The 24,538-nt window shown below is 49.5% G+C and overlaps 2 pseudogenes; both read left to right on the forward strand.

Moving 5' to 3' along the window:
• The first annotated feature begins 329 nt into the window (after positions 1 to 329).
• LOC128138547 (olfactory receptor 14A16-like) lies at positions 330 to 3,243 on the forward strand (annotated as a pseudogene).
• Positions 3,244 to 16,723: 13,480 nt separating this feature from the next.
• LOC128138548 (olfactory receptor 10AG1-like) lies at positions 16,724 to 17,661 on the forward strand (annotated as a pseudogene).
• The last annotated feature ends 6,877 nt before the right edge of the window (positions 17,662 to 24,538 follow it).

Consider the following 24,538-nt stretch of genomic DNA (forward strand, 5'->3'; position numbering starts at 1 on the left):
CAAACACTTTTACATTAGGAGTGTTTTCATCTGACCAATTCAAACACCAGGACTGACCCCCCTGACTGACACCATTCCCAGAAACCCACTGCTGCAGAGCAGGGCTGATTCCTTGGCAGCCAGTAGGCAAAGGTCCTGATCCTCAGAGCACACTCAGCCAGCACCAACCACAGCTCCAGCAATGGAGCTGAACAAAAATATCATTGCAATAGTAAAGGTGCTGTGAACGTCTAGTATGAGAAATGGCTTTGATTTTGGTTAGAGACTAATGCCCTAACTTGTCACTGCCCTTGCCTCCCTGTTCAGTGCTCCACACCCAGAGGCAGCAGATGTCTAACAGCAGCTCCATCACTGAGTTCCTCCTCCTGGCATTTGCAGACACGCGGGAGCTGCAGCTCTTGCACTTCTGGCTCTTCCTGGGCATCTACCTGGCTGCCCTCCTCGCCAATGGCCTCATCATCACCGCCGTAGCCTGTGACCACCGCCTCCACACACCCATGTATTTCTTCATCTTCAACCTCTCCCTCCTTGACTTGGGCTCCATCTCCACCACTGTCCCCAAAGCCATGGCCAACTCCCTCTGGGACACCAGGGCCATCTCCTACCCAGGATGTGCTGCACAGCTCTTTCTGTTAATCTTTTTGATGTCAGCAGAGTATTTTCTTCTCACTGTCATGGCCTATGACCGCTACGTTGCCATCTGCAAACCCCTGCACTACGGGACCCTCCTGGGCAGCAGAGCTTGTGTCCACATGGCAGCAGCTGCCTGGGGCAGTGGGTTTCCTCTATGCTGTGCTGCACACTGCCAATACATTTTCAGTACCCCTCTGCAAGGGCAATGCTGTGGACCAGTTCTTCTGCGAAATCCCCCAGATCCTCAAGCTTGCCTGCTCAGATGCCTACCTCAGGGAAGTTGGGGTACTTGTAGTTGGTGTCTGTTTAGCTGTTGGGTGTTTTACTTTCATTGTGCTGTCCTATGGGCAGATCTTCAGAGCCGTGCTGAGGATCCCCTCTGAGCAGGGACAGCACAAAACCTTTTCCACCTGCATCCCTCACCTCGCCGTGGTCTCCTTGTTTGTAAGCACTGGCATGTTTGCCTACCTGAAGCCCCCCTCCATCTCCTCCCCATCCCTGGACCTGCTGGTGGCAGTTCTGTACTCAGTGGTGCCTCCAGCAGTGAACCCCCTCATCTACAGCATGAGAAACCATGAGATCAAGGATGCCCTGAGAAAACTAATCACTGGATGCTTTTCAGAAGGAATAAACTGCATGTTGTCCTTTGCACAGGACTCATATCTCAATACAGGCCCAGCCTCTTCTCGTGTTTCTTTTCTGAAGTTTTTTAGTTTCATGCTTTCTTCATTTGTTTTGTTCTATTTTTTTTTTTTCCTTTGTTTTACTCATCTGAATGCTTTCCACAAAGAAATGTCTTTATTCCTCTTGTTTCTAATTCACAGTCTATCCAGATTTTCTGTGACCCACAGGCTGTGCAAAAGAGGAGCCGTACCCTCTTTGTATTTAGCCAAAATAAAGTTCCCTGCAGTGACTTGTTTTTCTGAGATCCTTCCTCCAAGACCTTGTCTGCAGCTGCAGGGAGCAGTGCCTGTGTGCAGAGGGGAAGAAGAAAAGTCTCCCGGCACAGCAGCACTGCCAGGGAGCACCAGCGCTCGGTCTTTCCCGAGCTGCTCTCTTCCCACTTCCATGCTTTCCTTCTGAACCCTTTGGTTGGTGGAAGGCCTGAGTGCTCTTCCAGCATGGTTACAGTCCTGCTGTGTGGCAGGCCTGAGGCCGCAGGCAAGGACAGGCAGTGGGCACTTGTGTGACAGAGCTGGCCTCCATTGCAGCATTTCCATCATACAAGGGGATCTCCTCAGGCCTTGTACCACGGATGCCCCCCACCCCTGGGGCTCACCCCTCTCCACCCCCGAGGAGCTGCTGTGCCCTTCAGAGGGTCTGGGGCTGTGGGGTGAGTGGCCAGAGCTCTGCCGCACCCTGTGGTGGGCACTGCTGTGGGGCCATGCCAGACTGGGCTAAACTGGGGAGAGGTCAGGGGAGGTGGAGAGAGTTTAGGGGGAGCTGATCTGGGCTGGAAAATGCCCAGGAGAGAAAAATATCAGTGTATAGCTTGCAGTGTGTGACCATGCAGGGTGAGGACTGACACCAGGGGTTTGTGGTGCAGAAGCAGTGCCTGTGGAAAGCATGGAAGACATGCAGGTGCAGGAGAGAGGAGGAGGCCGGTCTGTGGCCTTGGTTGTGTGGACAGCGTGCGAAGGTTGCTCGGGGCCTTTATCATCCCAATTTTTGTCCATTTCCAGCACTTGCCAGTCATCTCACTGAGACAAGGGGAGTCAAAAGACTCCCAGTAGACATAATAAAGGGGGATGAGAGATGATGTTTAGCGCTTACATTGTTGAAATTAGCTGCGGCAGGGACAGTCTTTGATAAGAAGAGCTGGTCCCAAGAACCAGCCAATGAGGCAGAGACAGTTCCTGATAAGAAGCAGGAGCAGGCCCCAAGAGCCAGCTAAGACTGGTCTTGTGGCTTGGGTAAATACCAAGAAACCACTGAGCCTGCGCAAGAAAAGAGGTTACTAGCGGTGACGAAGTGGAGTCATCTATCTTCATTTCTGCGACCACCAGACGACCACCATAAAGAGGCACTGCGCAAGCGCAGTTGAGAGGAGACTATGGAAATGACCTCTCAGAGGTAATTTTATGTATGAAGCAGGGATAGGTCATGCATATGTATAGGCATATTGTGAATATGTAACACTTGACTGTATAAATTTGAAGTGAACTGCCAAGTCAGGCACACACGACTTTGGCGGGACTACCCCCCGTGCTGCCCAGCGCTGAATGAACATACCTACTTTACAATCTCACCGATTGTGGAGTCTGTTTTCCGCACATCACCAGGTTTACAGATGAGTTTTGCTGTGAGGCCACCTCCACCTTCCTGGTGCTCCAAAGGCTGGTGTGGGGGAACGGACAGCCCTGCCCAGCCTCTCTCCTTCCCTAGACCCTGGCAGACCCTGGAGCAGAGCTTTCTGCAAAGCCTCACTTGGGACAAGGCTGGGGCAGGGGAGGGGTCGGGTGCTGGGGGAGGCTGCAGAAGTAGGAGGGTCATGGGGGAGCTGTGATCTGAAGGCCACCACTGGGATCACAAATTGGGGAAATTACCCCGCCCCCGACTCTCCCCTTGCCCATGCTGTGCCTGTAGAGTGGGACTATGTATGGGCAGTAGGGCTGGGCCAGCACAAGGACAGGGTGCTGACAGGGGCCATGAAGCAGCTACCAGGAGGTGCCATCATGGACACTTGTTCTAAGAATTGCATACCAGAGGCTCATCGCTGAGAACTTATAGCTATTCTGTCAAGTAAAAAGAAAATTAAAAAGCTTTAGTTCAACATCGAGAAAACAAAGGATTTCCTTTCAGCACTGTCCTGTTACTGCTAGTAGTGATAGTTCCACTAATTCCAAAAGGTCCTTGAGAGCTGCTTTGTTTTTCCTCAGCTCCAAACCTCAGACTGCTCAGACCTGGGTAGTACTACCTCAAATCTCTGTAAACCAAATCTCTCCCACATTCTCTCATCCACACTCTTTTATCCCAGGACACTTCTAACCATCATGTCAGCACTCTACTTGGTCTCTTTTTTATCTGAGTGAGGTCAGGGTGCTCCCTCGTAAAGCATTCCCTACAGGAGTCTTCTCTACCTGCTGATCCTGCTTGTATCACCTCGCACAACGTACAGCTCCAACTTCCTTCTGCAGAGCTCCATGGGATGGACAGTTTTCCTGGTTCTTTCATGAGAAAAGGTGACAAACAGGAGAGACTCCTTGCCAGGAAGCCGCAGCCTTGGGTGTTGCTCACTTGGTTCTTACTGGCACTTCACTCAGACTCTGTCTTTCTGTATTTGGTGCTTTTCTGTGGCTACTCTTTCTGCAGAGAAGATCTTAAAAAGACAATGATTTCATAAAAGATGGTCATAAAGGCTCTGTTGTAGACAACAAAGTTTGCCATGAGCTCTGGAGGGAGTCAGGAAGATAGTTAATAAGCACCAGGAATATGTAAGAATCTCAAGGCCTCTTCTGAAGAGCAAGCAGCTCTGAGCAGCAGTGATTGGCCATGTGTAGGTCTCACAGAGAGGGTCGAGGGATGTCAGTGAGAAACAAGGAGGTGGCCGATGGCTTTAGCAAATTCTTAAACCTTCTCTGAGCCCAGAAATGGAAAGCAGTGGATGTCTGTGGATGGAGAAGAGGAGGAGGTGTGTCCTAGGAAGATGTCAGGAAGGAAGACCCCTCTTCTGCAAGTCAGGGATGAAAGAGATTCTTCCATGTTGTGTGCATGCCTAGGAGATGGAGAAGGCCTGCTGATTCACGGGCACTGACACTTCAGAGAGGTGCCCAGCAGCACTGATTTTCCTGCAAGTGTATCATAGGACCACAAAATTACAGTAGAGTTGAGGTTTGAAGGGACAGGACTGGACCCAGTATTGACCCCTGCAGTGCACCACTGGGGACCTGCCTCCAGGGAGACCTTGTGCCACTGATCACCATTCTGTGGGGCCGGCCATTCAGCCACTTTTTCAATCCACCTCACTGTCTGCTCATCCAGCCTCTGCTTCAGCAGCTTCCCTATGAGGATTTTATGGGAGACAGTGTCAGAAGCCTTACTCATCTACCAAGGCAGCCATTGCATTGGAGAAGTTTATCAGGTTATCAGATAGGAATGGCATTTCCTTTCATCGGCTGTGCTCTGGGCCTCTGTGGTGTATCGGTTGGGGTCTGGCACTTGGACGGCCATGATGTTATGCCATTGTATAGCCAATAAAGATTTGGCCACCTCACAAAAGGGATGCTAGGTGGGCAGTGCTACCAATTTTGGACATTGCTTGATAGCAAAGAAATAATAGTGGGCTCTTCCCAACTTCCATTGCTCTCAGCTCTGTTTAGCTATGAAATGCAAATGTCAAATGTTTTAATATAAACATGTCCTGAGAACAGTTTCTCCATTTAAAGTCTTCATAGGTAATGCATTTTAGAAATGACTGTATAAATCTAGATTTACGTAGAGGGAGAGAAAGGGTAAGGAGCTTGCTGTTCCATGTCAATGGCCAATAGAGAAAACAATCAGGAGGATTTATAGAAAACCCTCAAAACTCTAAAAATTAAGACTTCTTACACACTTATTACACCAAGCTCTTTTCTGCATATGTTTCAACTTATACCTATCATCTCCACTCGCGGGCTGATGCAATTGCCCACACAGGGGTGGCCACCACCTCCAAGATACCCTGAGGTAGCTGAAGACCTCATGTGGGACATAGAAATTTGATGCACACAGATGGCAGAACTTCTGGAGCATGAGCTGGTGGACAGGCAGGGTGCATCAAAGCCTCTTGGCTGAGACAAGTGATTTCTCTCCCTTGACTAGCAAGGGAGGCCTGGGCAATTGCACCCAAGCTGTCTAGTGTTAGAGGTGATCGCTCTCATCCCTGCCTTCACCTACAAGGGAGTCACCTGTAATTTACCATGCAGCAAATGAAAAATAAGCGTGTCTAGATGACGCAGAGTCTGCTTGAAGATGTGCCTATAACCCAGATATGTTGGGGTTGGTTGGTGCAGATTTGGCTATTCAGAAGGGAGCATTCCATTCCCTTTGTCTCTTTGCTTCCCTCTGCGAGTCGAGGGAGCTCGTGACTTCAGTGTGTGACATGCTGTCTGCAAAAGAGTGAGTATGGACAAACAAAGTCCAGGACAGGAAACATTTTGGGAGGTCTTGGGATCTGTGACTAAACACAAAAAATGTGTTTTCTGTTAGTCTAAGGTTATCCTCTGTAGGAAGCAGGTTTCAGTGGAGGTAATGTGGACTTCATACTTAGCTGAGGAATGTCTTTTTGTTTTTACTGAACTATTCCTTCCTTTGTTTTTGCTTGTTGGCAATTAAGAAACACCCTGCTTTGTCTGTGTGCCTCTCATTCTCCAAATAAAACAGCTGGGAATTGGTGCCAATAGGCTGAAACATGCAGCTACAGCCTTCAGTGGTGAAAGCTCAGGTTGGAACAGGGCTGCTCCAAGTCCCAAGTGGCTGATGAGAGACATGGTAGGTTGGGGGTAGGGATGAAGACTGACCATAGGTTGTGGAAGATGAAGACTTCCGGCTCCTTATACCACAAGGAAGGTCTCAGACATGAAATTTCTTGCTGCTCTTCACGGTCGCTTGGCGCCCTATCTACAGGCACAACAGCACTGGGGATCTGTGCTTTCCCTCAGACAGAACTTCACATGGCGCTTGTCCTCGGCACAGCCTCTTTCCTAGAAAGCATACGACCACCTCCTTCTCCCACAAGGAAGATCCAAGCCCTGAAAGCCGTTGCTGCTCCTCATGGACCCTTGGTGCCCTATCTACAGCCACATCATCACTGGGGATCTGTTCTTTCCCAGAGACGGAACATCTCATGGCGCTTGTCCTCGGCAGAGCCTCTTTCCTAAAAGGCAAACGTCTGGCTCCTTCTCCCACAAGGAAGGGCCCAGCCCTGAAAGCTGTTGCTGCTCTTCACTGTGCCTTGGAGCCCTATCTACAGGCACAACAGCAATGGGGATCTGTGCTTTCCCAGAGATGCAACATCTCATGGCGCTCGGCCTCGGCAAAGCCTCTTTCCAAAAAGGCAAACGTCCGGCTCCTTCTCCCACAAGGAAGGGCCCAGCCCTGAAAGCTGTTGCTGCTCTTCACGGTCCCTTGGTGCCCTATCTACAGGCACAACAGCACTGGGGTTCTGTGCTTTCCCAGTGACGTAAAATCTCATGTAGGTCGTCCTCCGCAGAGCCTCTTTCCGAAAAGGCAAACGTCTGGCTCCTTCTCCCACAAGGAAGGGCCCAGCTCTGAAAGCTCTTGCTGCTCTTCACTGTCCCAGTCCAGGCTATTCACAGGCACAACAGCACTGGCAATCTGTGCTTTGCCAGAGAGTCAGCATCTCATGGCGCTCGGCCTCGACAGAGCCTCTTTCCAAAAAGGCAAACATCTGGCTCCTTCTCCCACAAGGAAGGTGCTAGTCCTGAAAGCTGTTGCTGCTCTTCACCGTCCCTTGACAGCCTATTCACAAAAAAAAAAAAACTTTTATTTTGTTCTTGCAAAAACTTGTTTTGGGTATTGCCTATTGGTGATGTTGGTATTGCAAAACACATTGATGTTTCTATTGCAAATATTTTTGCTGTTGCTGTTGCAAAAGACTTTGTGTCTGCTATTGCAAAACATGTTGTGGTTCCTATTGCAAAACACTTTGAGGTTGCTATCTCAAAACAACATTGATTTTTCTATCTCCCGGTGAGACAGGGGAGAGCTCTACAAAAAAACCCTCTGTCTCAAACACGGTTTTGATTGTGGTTTCTTAGCAATGGGAGTGCAGATGCTGACAAGCACTTTTACATTAAGAGTAGTTTAATCTCAGAATTGAAATACCAGGACTGACCCCCTGACCAACACTATTCCCAGAAATCCACTGCTGCTGAGCGGGGCTGACTCCTCGGCAGTCAGTGGGCAGAGGTCCTGCTCCTCATGGCACATTCAGCTAGCATCAACGAGAGCTCCAGCTATGGAGCTGAACATACATCTTCTTTGAAATGGAAAAGCTGTGGTGAGTATGTAGTATGAGAAATTACTTGGATTTTTGTCGGAGAATAATGCCCTAACTTCTCGCTGTCCTTTCCTCCTTGTTCAGTGCTCCACACCCAGGGGCAGCAGATATCTGACAGCAGCTCCATCACTGAGTTCCTCCTTGCTGTTGCCTCCTTCTCCTCCTGTTGCCTCCTTCAGCATCCTGGTGCCAACTCCTCTCTGTTAGTGTTGCCTCCACTTACCTCCTGTTTCATCCTATTATCTCCTCCTTTTTCTCTTTTTGTTGACTCCTGTTGCCGCCTCCTTCTTTTGTCTCTGGTGTCCTACTCTGTCCTCCTCTTGCCTCCTCTTTCTTCCTTCTCCTGTGGCCTCCTATTGCCTCCTCCTCCTCCACTTGCCTCCTCTTACCTCATCTGGCATCCTGTGCTCTCCTCCTTTTTCTCTTTCTGTTGCCTCCTCCTCCTTCTTGTCCTGCTCCCTCCTTTTGCCTCCTCCTCCTTCACCTGTCTCCAGCTGTGTCCTCCTCCTGCCTCCAGAATTCTGACCCCGCCATTGCCTCCTGTTGCATCCTCCTCCTCCTCCTGTTTCCTACTCCTACTCCTCTTGCTGACCTTTGTCTCCTGGTACCTCTTCCTCCTAAGCCCCTCTTGCCTCTTTTTGCCTCTCTCCTTTGCTTCATCTCGTAAGCCTCCTCTCCTCAACTCTTGCTTTCTGCTGCCTCCTCTTGCCTCCACTTCCTCATCCTCCTCTTGTCTCTTCTTTCTTCCTCCTGCTCCTCCTCCTCCTTTCGCTGCCTTCTCTTGACCCTTGGTATGTCCTCCTCCTCCTCCTTCCCCTCTTCCTCTTTTCTCCTCTTGCCTCCTGTTGCTACTTGTTTTGCCCTCGGCCTCCTCCTCCTCATGTTCCCTTCTCCTCCAGGAGGCAAGAGGGGATCCCAGGAGAGGGAGGGAAGAGCAGGCAGGGAAAGGCAGCAAGAGGCAAGAGGATGTGGAGACAGGAGGAAGAGGAGGATGCAACAGGAGGCAACAGCAGTCAATAGTATGAGGAGGAGGCAAGGGCAGGATGAGGTGGAGGAGGGAACAGGAGGCAGGAGGATGCAAGAGCAGGAGGTGGAGGAGGAGGCAACAAGAAGCAAGAGGAGGCAAGAGGAAGAAAGAGAGGAGGGGAGGAGGAGGAACAGAGAGGGAAGTAGGCAAGAGGAGGCCACCTGAGCCAGATTGGGCAGCAGGAGGCAAAGAGAGTAAAGGGGAGGAGGAAGAAGAGGCAAGAGGAGGTAAGAGGAGGCAAGAGGATGATGAGGCAAAAGGAGGCCAAAGGAGGAGAAGGAGAAGGAAATTGGAGGCAGCAGGAGGTAAGATGAGAACAGTAAAGCTGGTGGAGGAGGAGGCACTAAAAGGCCAGTGGAGCCCCTAGAAGGAGGAAGACACCTTTTCCTTTTGCCTCCTGTTGCCTCCTCCCTCGTCATGTTGTGTCCTGTTTCTCCTCTTGCCTTCACTGATTCTTCCATCCTCCTCCACCTCCTCCTCCTCCATTACCGCTTTTATCCCGTTTCCTCTTCATGCATCTTATGGCATACCGTTGCCACCTCCTGTTTTGCTTCCTCTTGCCTCCTTTTGCCTCCTCCTGCTTTACCTCTGGTGTCCTCCTGTGTCCCCTCTTGCCTCAAGTTTGTCTTACTTTTATTGCCTCCTGTGGCATCCTGTGGCCTCCTCCTCCTTTTCCTGTTGATTTGATTTGTAGTCAATTAAATTGATTTTGTTTCTTCCTCAAGTTGAGCCTGTCTTTTGCCCGTGACCATAAGTGGTGAGTGGTCCCTGCCTGTCCTTATCTCGACCCATGTACCTGCCTTTTTATTTCTCCTCATCCCACCGGGGGCAAGGGGGAGGGAGTGAGCAGCTGCATGGTGCTTTGATACTGGCTGGGCTTAAACCATGACAGCCTCCTGGTACCTCTTCCTCCTAAGACCCTCTTGCCTCCTGTTGCCTCTCTCCTTTGCTCCATCCCGTAGGCCTCCTCTCCTCAACTCTTGCCTTCTGCTGCCTCCTCTTGCCTCCACTTCTTCATCCTCCTCTTGTCTCCTCTTGCTTCCTCCTCCTCCTCTCCCTCTTGCTCTTTTCTCCTCTTGCCTTCTATTGCCACTTATTTTTTCCTGTTGCCTCCTCCTCCTCTTCACTTCTCCTCTTACTCTTGCATCATGTTGCATCCTCCTCTGTGCATCCTGTTGCCTCTTACTGCCCCTAATGCCTACTCCTCCACCTCCTCCAGATTTGTACTCTTGCCTCCTCTTGTCTCCTTCTCCTCTTCCCTATATTGTCTCCTCTTGCCTCCTCTTGTCTTCTACTTCACCTGCTCATCATCAACATCCTCCTGTTGCTTTCTCTTACCTCCTTTTTACTCCTTCTGCATGTACCTCCTTTTGCTTCCTTCTCCTCCTGATGCTTCCTGTCCCCTTCTCCTCCTCCTCCTCTGTTTGCCTCATTTGCGTGTCCTTTTTCCTTGTCCTCTTGTTTCCTCCTGTGCTCTCCTTTTCCTGTTGCCTCTTATTGTCTCCTCCTTCTGTTTCCTCCACCAGCTTTCTCCTGCTCCTCCTCAGCTATTTCTCCTTTTGCCTACTCTTGCCTCCTGTTTTTGTTCAATCCTACTCATGTTGCCTCTGGTCTCCTCATTCTTCCATTTCCTCCTCCTCCTTATCCTCCTCATATTACCTCTTCCTTCTCTTGCCACCTTTTCCCTTCCATTGTCTCTTGTTTCCTCCTCTTGCCTTCTTCTCTTTCTCCTCCTGTTGCCTCTTCTTGGTTCCTTTTCCCTTCTCTCCTGTGTGCTGCTTTGTCCTTCTATTGACTCCTCTTTTTCCTTCTCCTCTTGACTCCTGTTGACTTATTGCCTCTTCCTCCTCCTCCTGTTGCTTCCTCCTGCCTCTCATTTCATCCTGTTGTCTCCTTTTTCTGTTTTTCTTGCCCCCTCTGGCCTCCTTCTCCTTTTCCTCCTGGGTCCTCCTGTTGCCTCCTGGCTTTTTATAGACAGAGCACTGTCTGTAGATCAAGCATTTACAAGTCCTAAGGGGGCAACTTGGACTGGAACTGCTGCAGGACAGTGAGATCTGTGACACCCCTGTGGTCAGGGATGCCTCCACCGTTGTCTGCTTCTGCTGAGGACTGAGGCAGTGACTCATATTCTTTTCTATGGGTTTCAAGTCCAGATTAGGATTCTTGTACTGAGACAGCAAGCCACGTACGCAGATTTGACCTGATCTGCAGAGGGTCCAGGTAATTAGGAAACATAAGTTAAGTTACATTAGGATCCAGGTGATTAGAATTTATAAGTTCAGTTGTATTATAAATTCTGTATTATGATACTTATAAATTGTTCTACGTTGATTCTGCTTGTAGAAATCCTGTGCTATTCTACTCATAATTTTGGCGCTATACTAATCCTAGTATCCTATTAAGAAAAGAAAGCTTAATTATAACTATGATTTAGTGCCATAATCATTCTGGCAAGAATTCCTAAAAGAACCTGTCTGTCCCCTTAGTCTCGGGTGATACTCTTGCACACAGTTCTCCACTGTGTGCCATGGGAAGGAGGTGGCTCATGATAGCTGCTTGTAGTTCAGCAGCTCAAACTTGACATCGTCTGCAAAGAGGAGGAATGTCGTCACTGCCACAGCAGGTAAAATTTCCAGGAAAGATTCATAACAAAGTTCTAGAGAAAAGGTTGTTTACAGAAACAGCTTTTGGGGAGTCAGTTGTTTTGCAGGAGCTCAAGCTGTCCCCTGACCTTTGGTGGTAATTGTCTACTTCTCCCAGCCCTTTCCAAGGAACAGGAAGCACACAATTCACGATCCCCAAGACCTGGAGAGGGAAAGGGGAGGGCAGCTGCTTCCTTCTCCCCAGGGATAATCACTGTGGGGAACGCAAGCTCCCGCAGCCATCATTCATCAATGTCCAGCTGGAAGATGGGTCTGTGAACCACAAATATGACTCATTTGCCGTGGAATTGCTCTTGGACCACAGCAAAGATCCTGAGGTTCCTGAGTCCTGCAACCAGGACATGCTGCTGAGGGAAAACACAAAAAGGCTGATGAGTGAGTACTTTAGAGATAGGAAAAGTGAAAGCTTTTGAAAAAAACCCCCATGTTCTCCATTTTTTTCTTTCACCTCCTTAAAATATTTGCTGACATCTCTTAGCTAGAGAAGATCCCAGGCATTTCCACATGTGGAATACCCCTAAGACTTATTCCCGTGGATTATCTTTGGCACAGACCTAGCATCATCCCCTGTCTCTCTGCTTGGTCTCTCCACTGACCGCAGGGAAGAGTGAAGCCCTGTGGGGTGCTGAATACCTTCTCAGACTGGATCTCGACTTGGTTTCTCTCCCGGTTTGCCAAGAAGCTGCTCTGGGCACATGAGGTGGTCTCAGTGTGCTGCTGTGATGCTCAGGGAAGGATCGCTCCTCAGGGCCCAGGCTCTCAGGAAGACTGAAGCCCTACAGGGCGAGGGGGACCAGGATGCCAGCCCACCTTGTCCAGCTTCAGCTGTGCCAGCATGTAATCAGACACAGCTCCCCAGACAGCCACTATCTCTGGAAAGTAAGGAAAAGAGGTCCCAGGCTCCAGGCTAGACAGCTCACGGACTCTTGGCAAGCTCCTTGCCCCGGGCATGACAGATGCTGGCGTACACAGAGAGCCCAGAAAAACACTACCATGGCTGTGGAGCTCCCAGAGAAAGCTGGCTCGGAATGGTCCCACTTTTGAGGGGACTGAGCCCTGCCCACAGGAGCCTCAATACTCAGGGAAGCCCCCGTACCAGGACCTGGCAGTCCTGGCAGCCACATTGTCCCCCGAGCCCGGTGGAATCCACAGGCAGGGCTCTCGTGACAGTCCCCAGCCCTGTCCAGCCTCCCCACAGCCCAGCTTTTGACAGCTGACAGCCCCACTGCGACCCCTGGGGAAGGAGCTCCCCAAACCCTCACCCTTGGTGGAAAGCTGCAGGAGTGTGGGCAACAAGCAGCCCTGCTCCAAGCTGATGGCCATGGTGCAGCAGCCCTCCACTGAGCTTGCTGCTTGCCCTCAGCTCAGGAGAAGGGACACTCTTCCCGGCTCCTCACCCCAAACTCCTCTCTGACGGTCTCCTGTCTGTCAGCGAGGGTCCCCCAGCGCATCCCTGCTGCCTCCTGACCCCGCTCTCAGCCGCGGAGCAGCTCTGAAGGGCAGCGGTAGGGAGTCCCTGAGCAGTGCCCAGCAGCACCCAAGCCTCACTGGGAAGTGCCGGCACTGCCGTGGCACTGGGGACACCTCCCTCTGATGCACTGCACCCCCCTGTGACATCAGCCCACGTCATTTGAAGGTCCATTGTGACATCAGCAGGGAGATGGTACAGCTGGGCAGGGAGGTGAGAGATTTTCCCCCTTGTCCTGAGAAACAGTCACCCCCTTTCTCCCCAGTCCTTTTCCAAATATTGTGTCTGCCCCCTGCACCAACAGGGCTCTGCTACTGGGACCCTCTCTGGTCAGGTGGGGTTTTGGGGTTGGCTGCAGTTGGGATGTTTTCGAGAGATGGGATTGAAGGCCCGTGGGGTACAGCAGCCCCTCCCGTGTTACTGAACACTCTCTACGTTGTCTCGCTCTCATCATAGGAACAGCACATGCTTCACTGCACTAGTTTTGGCTGGGATGCAGTTAGTTTTCTTCATGGCAGCCCATAGGGTAATGTGGTTTGGTTTTAGGACCGAACCAGTCCTGATAAACCACTGATGATTCAGCTATTGCTGAACAGTGCTTGCACAGCATCAAGGGCTTCTCTGTTCCTCACTCTTGCCCACCAGCAAGTAGGCTGGGGGTGGGCAAGAAGCTGTAAGGGGACATAGCCGGGACAGCTGACCCCGGCAGACCAAAGGGATATTCCATGCATTACGACGTCATGCTTAGCAATCAAACTGGGGCAAGGAGGAGTAAGGCGGTGAGGTGGGTATGTTCAAGGCTATGACGTTTGTCTTTCCAGCTAATTCCCTCAGATACTGCATATGTCCCTCAGCAGTGGTCCACTTGGTAACCTGCATGATCTTCTTTGAAGGGATACCTTTCCTTCACACTCAACTGGTGCCAACTGTAGGGGCACCTGATATAGTTGGGGGCTGGGTCTCCGGTTTAGCCACAATGTCTCTGTGTGTGTGTTCAGATCCAGAGACCCTCTTTTCTCCTTGAGGGTGCTGAATAGTCATGAATAGTGCTCTGTAGGCACAGGCCAGGTCCCCGAACAGTGCAACAACTTGTGTCTCTTTGGCATAGCCAGGGCCAGGGCATGCTCTTTTCAAACATTCTGGCACTTCATTAGGATCCCACACTTGTTCGGGGGTGAAGTCCCAGACCACCAGAGGTGACAAGCATTCTGGGTACCTGCCCAGATTCTTCCATGTGCCTTGCCACCTAATACTGCACTGCCTTGGGTCATATCCCTGTGCCAATCTCTCTAAAGAGTTGCTTAAACTTTGAAAAAGCAGAAACAATATTCCTGAGAAGTACCAATAGGAGTATTTTGCTCACCCAAGGATGCTCACGATACTGAAAAGTTATTGTAGGAAGAGACAAAATACTTACCTCACAGGAGAAAAAGGGGAAGGTGCCCTTCTCTTTCCTCCACTGATTGGCTCTTGGAAGAGAAAAGGGAAAAAATGTAATTGTGAAGCGTCTCCGTAAGGTGGTTCCCAAAATACAGGCAAGGCATAAATGCAGGGCCCAAATACCAAAACAGGATCAAGGCCACTGCTTTTATCAGAATTCTTCCAGGCAAAACACCACCAACTGCTACACAGCACAGCAAAAAAGGGAGCATGGCACAGATCAGATAAAGCAATGTCGAGGACAGAGAAGTCAACACCATGACCAGCAACTCTTCAAGAGATGTAATAATTATAGGTTCCCTCTAGTACCCTCTGGTCAAACCCTTTGAGCCCCATGTTGGGTTTAACCCCAGTAGGCAGCTAAGCATCACACAGCTGCTCGATCACTTCCCAACCTGCAATGGAATAGGGAGAGAATTGGAAGGGTAAAAGTGCAAAAACGTTTGAGTTGAGATAAAGACAATTTAATAAAAAGAGTAGGGAGGAACACCCACACACTCACCAAAAACCCCCAACCCAAACCAAGAAAAGTACGTGATGCAAAAAATCCCAATTGCTCACCACTGATGGATGCTCAGCCAGTACCTGAGAAACAGCAGCCCCCTGCAATTATCCCCACCCACCCCCACCATCTCCCCGATTTGATTTCTGAGCACAACATCATATGGTCTGGAATATCCCTTTGGTCAGCTGGGGTCAGCGGTCCCAGCTGTGTCCCCTCCCAACTTCTTGTGCACCCCATGCCTGCTCACTGGCAAGGCACTATGAAAAGCAGAAAAGGCCTCGATGCTAACTGGGCAAGAACTGCTCAGCAATATGTAAAACATCCCCGTGTGATCAGCACTGTTGTAAGAACACATCCAAAACATAGCACCATACAGGGTCCCATGATGAAAATTAACACTGTCCCAGCTAAAACCAGCACACAGGCACCGTTATCGCTAGACGCACATGCTTTCAATTGCAGATACAGCTGTAAAATATGTACAACTATAGATACAGTCAGATACCGTAACTTTCCACATTGCAGATACAAGTATGGTTACACACACAAGCGCACACTCCATTACACCTACAACTACAGCTACAGCTCCTAATACCGTTACGGATAGAGGTGCCATTAAACATACAGGTACTGATCCAAATGCAATTGAAGATGCACACACAGAGATACCAGTACAGACGCAGGTACAGGTACAATTAGGCATGGAGGTACCCATACAGATACTGTTACAGACACTGATAGCAGTAAAAAGACCGCGACACTGTTACAGACAGTCACACCCATACCGAGACCGTGAGTGGTACAGAGACCATTAGAGAGAGCCTTGCTGATACTATGTCAGCTAGCGAGTCTTTGGAACTTAAAAGAGGGACTTGGAACCTATAAATGAGGTTTTGGACACTAAAAATGCATCTTTGGCCTCTAAACCTGAGCCTTTGGAAACTAAACCTGAGCCTTTGGGCCATTAAAAGGATGCTGCTCTCTAGAAAGAGTCTTTCTGCACCTTAAAATAAGGCTGAGTAAAGAAAGCTTACAGTGCTGCACAGAGCCCAGCTATTGCGTTATTAGTCTTTATTTATATGGTAACCATTGGGGATTTCAGTGCAAATGTCATGTCCATGCATAAAAAATATACAGGAGAGGAAATTATATAGAGGAGAGGAAAAAGCAATTGGCACATGGTGCACAGAGATAAAATTACCTAAGTCTAGTGCACTAAGGTCCTTGCAGACCGTCATGCTCACAGACTACAGTGGAGGGCTGCTCTTTGCATCAAAATCACATCAGAGCTACATCATTCATGTCTAGCTTGGGCCAATGTTTAGTTCAGAAGGGATGATTTTATGGGACTTTAGGGAAAGAGCAGTGGAAACCTTGAATATTTTCATTAACATTCTTGTTCTCAGTCGACAGAATAAAAGCTGCTACTCAGCCCTGGTACCTTTACCCCAGAGCTGCAGCAAGACCTTCACAATTGCCCAGAATTGGTTTTGCTCTCAAATGCCAGTGGGGTTCCCCAACTGAAAATTGGAAAAGAGAATATAGTATTTTTTTCCTTTCTATGTTCAACCCACCTCCAGAGCCAGATGGAGTGGGGTGGATTTTAAAGTATTGAAGATATTCAAATTTCATAAGAAGGGGAAAATTTCTACAAACATTTTCTGGTAGGTTGTCATATTTTTTTCCACCTGGCCTAATTGTCTGAACCTCACCAACTGCTTTATCGCATTGTAAAGCATTCTGGGGCTGACAGATGCTTTTTAAAATCAAATTCTGCTCTTCTCTGCAGCATTGTACATATCCAAGAATAAGCCTTCTAGAGGCATGCTATACAATATGGCATTGGTCCCACTCAGGCTCGCCTAACCCTGCAATTACCTGTATGCGGCTATTTGTAGTCTTTCTGTAGGCTTGAAGTGTGTGTGATGGTGGACAGGCCATCAGCATCCTCTAAGAGCCTGTTGTTTGGATTGCTCTTATAGGGAAAATGTCCCAAAGAAAAGGCTTGGAGAATCACACTGTTGGATCTGGATTCATTCTTCTGGGCTTTTCTGACCACTCCAGCTTGCAGGGCCTGTGCTTCGCAGTATTCCTGGTCATCTACCTGGTGGTCCTCACAGGGAACAGCTTGATTGCTCTCATCACAGTGGTGGACTCAAGCCTCCACAACCCCATGTATTTCTTCCTGAGGAACTTGTCCTTCCTGGAAGTCTCTACACGTCAGTCACTCTGCCAAAAATGCTGGTGGGTTTCCTGATGGAAGATGGCCGGATCTCCTTCCTTGGCTGTGCTGCCCAGCTGTATTTCCTGGTTTTGTTGGGCAGCATCGAATGCCTTCTCCTGGCTGCCATGGCCTACGACCGCTACACAGCCAGATGTGACCCCCTGCACTATACCCTCATCATGAGCGGGGGTCTCTGCATCAGACTGGTGGTGGGGTCGTGGATAGCTGTCGTTCCAGTGCAAGTTGGACAGACCTACCAGGTGTTCACTTTGCCCTTCTGCACATCCCATGACCTTCACCACTTTTTCTGTGATGTTCCCCCTCTGCTGGAACTGGCCTGTGCCGACACTTTCTGGCACCAAGTGATGCTGTACACCATCATCCTGGTATTTGCAATCCTTCCCTTCTCCTTAATAGTTATTTCTTACATTCAAATTCTCAGGGCAATTCTGAAAATACCTTCAGCTCTGGGCAGGCACAAAACCTTTTTCACCTGCTCTTCACACCTCGGGGTGGTGACGCTCTTCTATGGCTCAGCCACAGTCACCTACTTAAAGCGACGGTCAAGGGATTCTGTAGATGCTGACAAATACCTTGCCCTGCCTTACACAGTTGTGACCCCCACGTTTAACCCTGTCATCTATAGCCTGAGGAATAAGGAAGTGAGAATTGCCTTGCGGAGACTCCTACGGACAAAGTGATACTACAGGGTATGTGAAATATAGTCCCAAATAGTCCCAGATGTTCCACTGGGGTACGTGGTTGCCTGAACAAAGGCATCCCATATTTGCTCAAAGAAAACTACATGTCCAGCCTGGCTTTCATCCTCCTCAAGAAGGGGAAAGGTGTCCTGAGGCATTCCTGTTAGGTCATGCCCCCCCCCAATATCTTTGTACTCTAGAGCATCTGCAGTGCCCCTAAGTATTTTAATCCAAACAGCTTACTCAAGCTGTGTCTGACCTATGTAATATGAAAGGGAAATAGTCAAAGCATGGTCTGTAGTCAATGAAGCCCAGAGGGTGACACAACCGACGAAGAAATTACTACCTTCAGGTTTGAGAAATCACTTGCTAGACCCCATGGACTATCTACAGTGTCCCTGCGTGCAATCAGCTAAAAAAAGTTAGAAGACATGAAAGTCATCTTCCCATGCTACGATGTCTTGCACTGAGTTGTGTAATGCTTGACTATCTTGACATAAAGAATAATAAAAAAAGATCACCAGGGGGGACAGTCCAGCACTGGAACAGGGTCCCAGAGAGCTGTGGAGTATCTGTTTGTCATGGTTTAACACCAACAGGCAAGTAAGCACTACAGAGTTACTCGCTCACTCCCCAGCCGTGAGTTGGGGGAGAGAATTGGAAGAGGAAAAGTGAGAAAACTGGTGGGTTGAGTTAAAGGCAGTTAAATAGGTAAAGCAAAAGCTGGGCACACAATCAAAACAAAAGAAGGAATTCATTCACTCCTTCCTGTCAGCAGGCAGGTCTTCACCCATCTCCAGGAAAGCAGAGCTCCATCATGCATAACAGTTACTTGGGAAGACAAACGCCATCACTCCAACTCCCCCCCCTTACTTCTTCTGCCAGCTTTTATTGCTGAGCATGATGTCATATGGTCTGGGGTATCCCTTTAGTCAGTTGGGGTCAGCTGTCCCAGCTGTGTCCCCTCCCAACTTCTTGTGCACCCCCAGCCTAATCGCTGGCAGGGCGGCATGAGAGGCAGAAAAGGCCTTGACATTGTGCAAGCACTGCTCAGCAGTAACTAAAACATCCCTGTGTTATCAACACTGTTTTCAGCACAAATCCAAAACATAGACCCACACAAGCATCTATGGAGAAAATGAACTCTCTCCCAGCCAAAACCAGCACAAGCATTTATGTACGGAATCTGCTTTGCCACTCTGAAACTGTCTCTTGGAGAAAGTAGCCTGGTGTGGGGTTTTTAGCCCACATGCCTATGCAGCACTGAAGTGTGTTTCCACATATGGAGCAGCTTTGCACAACGTCTTCTCCAAGAGGGGAAATATCTCAGCCTGCAATTGGAAATGGCTGATGCTGGGAGGGGGTAAATGTGTTTCCTGAGACAATATTTGATATGCATACAATACAAAAAGATTGCGAAGTTGAATGGGTATGACAGAAACAGGAAAACTGCCCACCCAATGGAGCTTTGCAGAAGGAGGAAGGAGCCGTATGCAGCATGAGGTGACACCAGTGGGATTAACATGTAGGAAAGACTTTTGAAGGGAAGGCTTTGCAAGGGCATACCCTGACTGCACCCAGCTGCAAAATAGAGACTGGGCAGTGTATTGCAGTGATGGTGAGAAGTGTCGTGGCGTAAAAGAGTGTGGATGAGAGAAGTTTGGAGAGATTTGGGCTGCAGAGATTTGAGGTACTCCTTGGATGTTCTCAGTAGGCTGAGCTTTGGAAATGAGAAAAATAAAGCAGCTCTCAAGGATGTTGTGGAATTAGTAGTGTTATCGCTAAGAACAGTAACAGCACAGTGCTGTAAGGGAATTCCTTCTTATTCTTCATTATGATTAATTAAAGCACTTTCATTCCCAACATTCATTTTCACATGACAAAAGAGCCATAAGTTCTCGGTAGTTAGCCTCTGGCATGAGTTCTTAAAGCAGTGGTTTTTCTCTCACGGCTAGCTCTTTGTTATCATTTACATGTTACACTTCTTAGACAGCATTGCCCTTTAAATTATCCCTGCTTCATATCTTTTCTCCCTGTTTTGTGGAGTAGAGGGAGATGGAAGAGGGGAGATGGTTCTTTTTTTGCCAAAGGCGGCAGAGGGACAGATCCCAGATTAGTGCAAAGGCACAAAGGAAGCCAACGTTGCCCTGTGGTGTACACTAACACAACACTGTTCCCCACATTTCCAGTCTCTGAAGTCCAAATTGTGCAGCAGAGACCCTGGAAGCTCTGAGCTCCTTTCATCTGTCCTGCATCTCAACATGTAAAATGAAACTAACCTAGTCAAAAAGATTCTTTGGATTCTCTTCACAGCCTGAAGCTGGGCATTTGCCAGGAGACTGCCCAGGACACCAAAAGAGGACTCACACTCCTCTGCACATAAAGCTTAGGTGTTCCCAGGAACCTCAAGAGGCACGGCATACCGATTCCTGGGTTCAAGGAGCTGGTCAAATGCCTTGTCTCCATTTCCGTAATGGTGGCTTCGATGCGTGGCCCATGTGCAGACTCTGTACAGGGATGCTGACATTCATGGAGCAATCTGCTCGGCCCTGAGGGCTGGCTGGCCCTGCTTGGAATCAAAGGTAGAACTTGAGACCTCCTGAGTACAGGACCATTCCACCCTGAGTTGTCCTATGACCCTCTGCTGTAGAGACCCCCACCTCCAGCTGAATCCTTTCTCCTGGGGCACACTGCAAGGCAGAGGCTTATGGAAGGGTTGTTGGGAAAGGGAGTGCTGGGATCTCTGGTCCAGCCTCCCAGCAAAGGGTGGGGTATCGCCGGTTCCAGGGTCAGGTTGGCTGAAACATCATGGGGTTTATTCTGCTCCCAGTGCAGACCTTGCCCCCTTCCCCTTGAAAAACTTCAGGAGGTTTCTGTTGGCCAAAACCACAAGGGCGTGAAAGTGCCTCTGGACAGAAACTCCAATGTGTCAACATTTAAGATTTGTGGGCCAATGCCTCTGGCAAGATAGCAATATGGGGAACTGCAGGACACTACGGGTAGAGAAAGAGAACGATGTGGTTAACTGAGTGGCACCCATGGTCATAAACATTACAGCAACCATCTCTGAAGTACTATAAGAGGGTACAAAACAAGAGGTGCAGGGCCAATGGGGAAAGGATTATCATGGCAGGCTGTTCTATTGGAGGGTAGCAGAGAACAGCTTGGGCAGAGGGAAATGAAAAGGGAAGCAAAGGATGTGGTCAGGGCTGTTTGGGGACACTTGTGAAGCAGCCCTGCACCTGATGTGAAGTACTTCTCTGGTCAGGGAGAACCTGAGAGCTTTCTCTCATTTGAAGACATGAAGGGGAAGGAAGGACAGCATCATTCAGGCTGGAAAGGACCTTGGGAAGTTTCTTGACCAACCTCCTGCCCAAGACAGTGTCAGACCAGATTCCGCAGGGCTTCATCCAAACACGGCTTGGTCACTTTCTGGGATAGAGCCAGCACACACGCTCTGGGTAATGCCTTCCAGCACTTGACTGTTGTCATGTTGGAAAGGTTTCTTCCTGTATGTACCCTGACCTTCTCTTGTTTCAGCCCATTGCTTCTTGTCCTTGTGTCTTGTACCATGGACATGAGCCTGACTCAGTCTTCCTGGGAACAGTGCAATGCTGCTGCACGTTCCCCCAAGATCTTCTTTTCTCCCGGCCAAACAAGCCCAGCTCTTTTAGCTTCTTTTCACATTCCAAGTGCTCCTGCCCTGACCACTGTGGTGCCCCTCCACTGAACTGGCTCCAGTTTACCAATATCTCTCGGGTACTGTGGGGTCAAAACCTTGGCAAGTATTCTGGATCTGTTCTAAAATGTGCTGAGCAGAGGGGGATAATCACTTCCACTCTCTGTGCTCCTTCTCATACACCCAGGATGCCGTGGGCCGCCCTTGTTGATGGCTCATCTTTTGCCTAATGAAACCCAAGGACCACCAGAGCCTTTCCCACAGAGCTGCTACCCAGCCATGCAGCCCCTGGCCTCTGTCATAGCAGGGGCTTAGTTCACCTTGGGGGATGGACTTTGGATTTGTCTTTATTGGATATCATGAGGTTCCTTTTGGCCCATCCCTCTAGCCTGTCTATGTCCTTCTGAGATGGCAACCCTGCCCTCCAGTGTAGTGTCTGCTCTCCTCAGTGTGGTGTTGTCCTGGTTTTGGCTGGGGTAGAGTTAATTTTCTTTCTAGTAGCCGGTATAGTGTTATGTTTTGCATTTAGTATGAGAAGAATATTGATAACACTGATGTTTTCAGTTGTTGCTAAGTAGTGTTTAGTCTAAAGTCAAGGATTTTTCAGCTTCTCAAGCCCAGCCAGCGAGAAAGCTGGAGGGGCACAAGAAGTTGGCACAGGACACAGCCAGGGCAGCTGACCCAAAGTGGCCAACAGGGTATTCCATACCATGTGACGTCACATCTAGTATATAAACTGGGGGAAGTGGGGGCGGGGGGAGTGCCGCTCGGGGACTAACTGGGCATCGATCGGTGGGTGGAGAGCAATTGCACTGCATATCATTTGTACATTCCAATCCTTTTATTATTACTGTTGTCATTTTATTAGTGTTATCATTATGATTATTGGTTTCTTCTTTTCTGTTCTATTAAACCGTTCTTATCTCAACCCACGAGTTTTTACTTCTTTTCCCGATTTTCTTCCCCATCCCATTGGTTGGGGGGAGTGAGTGAGCAGCTGCGTGGTGCTTAGTTGCTGGCTGGGGTTAAACCACAACATCATCCCAACCCCAAGAGGAGGATGGGGGATGGTGAAGAGGGGGTTAACAGTCACTAAAGAACAACTCTGCTGCTCCTTCCTCCTCACGCTGTCCCCTGTTCCAGCTTGGATCTTCTCCATGGGATCCCACCTTATTTGTAGTCAAGGCTATGTGTTGTTCATTCCTTTTTGTGTCACTTTTCTCCTTTATACTCAGAGAATCACAGATATGTTGAGAATTGGAAGGGACCTCTGGGGATCATCTAGTTCAACCCCTCAGCTGAGGAAGGGTCAGCTGGAGTATGTTGCTCAGCACCTTATCTAGGTGAGTACGGAATAACTCCATGGAGGGGGACTCCACAACCTGTCTGGGCAGCCTGTTCCAGTGTTTAACCACCCACACAGTCAAATAGTGTTTTCTTGGGTTCAGATGGAATTCTATACACATTAATAAGATCCCCCTCAGCCTTTTCTTCTGCAGGCTGAACAGTCCCACATCTCTCGGCCTGTCCTCCTAGGAAAGATGCTCCAGTCCCTTAAACCAGCTTTGTGGCCCTTTCCTGGACTTGTTTAAGTAGGTCAACAAGTATATCTTGAAGGTCTTTTCCAACCGAAATGATTCTATGATTCTATGATTCTATGATGCACTGGGCAGCACAGCACTCCAGCTGTGGCCTCAGCAGTGCTGAGTAGAGGGGAAGGATCACCTCCCTCGCTCTGCCAGCAATGCTTCTCCTAATGCAGCCCAGGAGGCTGTTGGTCTTTGCCATGAGGGTGCATTGCTCGCTCATGCTCAGCTGCTTGTCCTCTGGGACCTCAAGGTCCTTCTCTGTGGAGCTGCTATCTAGCTGGTCGACCCCAGCATGATGTCCTCAGTGTGGCTGGATCACAGGCTGTCCTCCCCCAGGGACTTGTCCTTCTTGAAGATGACCTTCACCTCTGGCACAGGTCCCACAGTGCTGCAGAGTCACCTGGGACAGCAAACCCCTCTCCTGCCAGGGCTGCACAGCCCAGGCCTCTTTCTCTCGTGGCCTTGGGGACTGCAGCTTTTGCTCTTTGGGGGAACCTCATTCATCATGATGTTGCCACCTGCCATCTACTCCAGCATGCCTCTGCTGAGATGCAAAGCCTTTCTAGACAAGGGTTCCCATCACTTGGCAGAAGGTTTCCTTGTTACAAGTCTTCCCTTGGCCCTGGTGCCACATCTGAGGTGCTGCAGTCCTAATGGGCATCAATGCCCACCACCTGGGGCGTGGACAGCTGGAGCACTGTGTGCCATGACAGAGCTGTGACATGAGTGGAATAAGAGCTGAGGTGAGGAAGGACAGCTCCCACGGGTTATTTGGTGAATGGAGACACAACATTTTTAGGAGAGACTGACAGGGAAGATGAGAAGTGGGAGATGCCTTGTGTGATGTCAGGGCAGCTCAGATATGTGTGGACATTCTCTATGGGACAGGCAACTGATGAGGTGGGAGCTTCTGTGTGGGTCAGCTTCAAATAGGCCATCCAGTCTGATGTTCACCTGGACCTGGAACTCCCAGAAGAGGAAGAGCTGGTCAGGGATGTGAAGACTGGTGTCAGCCTTGGCCATAGTGAGCGTGAAATTGTGGTCTCCCAGATCCCCAGGGATGTGAAGAAGGAGAATAGCAGAGAGCAGACCCTGGACATCAGGAAATAAGAATTTGGCCAATTGAGGGCACTGGCAGGTGGGGTCTAAGATGGCAGTGTCAGGGCCCTGGGCAGCATCACCTGCGGCCTCCACCCACACCTCTGTCCATGAGCCCAGGAGACGATTGAAGCCTAGGCCTGAGTTTCAGCCCCAGCTTGATCTATGCTGTAGGGCTACTGGTCTCCAGACACAGCCATAGACACAGCCTTGCCTGTCCATGGACCTCGTTGATTCGGACTTGCAGGCTCACTTCCCACCTTGATTCTTTATGGGTTGCACAATGGAAGGACTCTGTGGCCCTCCAAGTGCCAGACCCCAGCTGATTCATGGAGGCCTAGGGCCTTTCTGCTTCCTTTCTTCCTGTCATCACTTGGTCAGGTTTTGGGAGGAGAGGAAGGAAAAGCAGGGGTGGTTTCCAGGTGCCAATGATTGAACTGGGGGAGCAGAGCCATCACATGTGAAATGATCTAAAGGCTACACCAGTTCAAAACTGTTATCTTCTGCTGTT

The sequence above is a fragment of the Harpia harpyja genome, unplaced genomic scaffold (genome assembly GCF_026419915.1).
Source record: "Harpia harpyja isolate bHarHar1 unplaced genomic scaffold, bHarHar1 primary haplotype scaffold_55, whole genome shotgun sequence".
Taxonomy (NCBI): Eukaryota; Metazoa; Chordata; class Aves; order Accipitriformes; family Accipitridae; genus Harpia; species Harpia harpyja.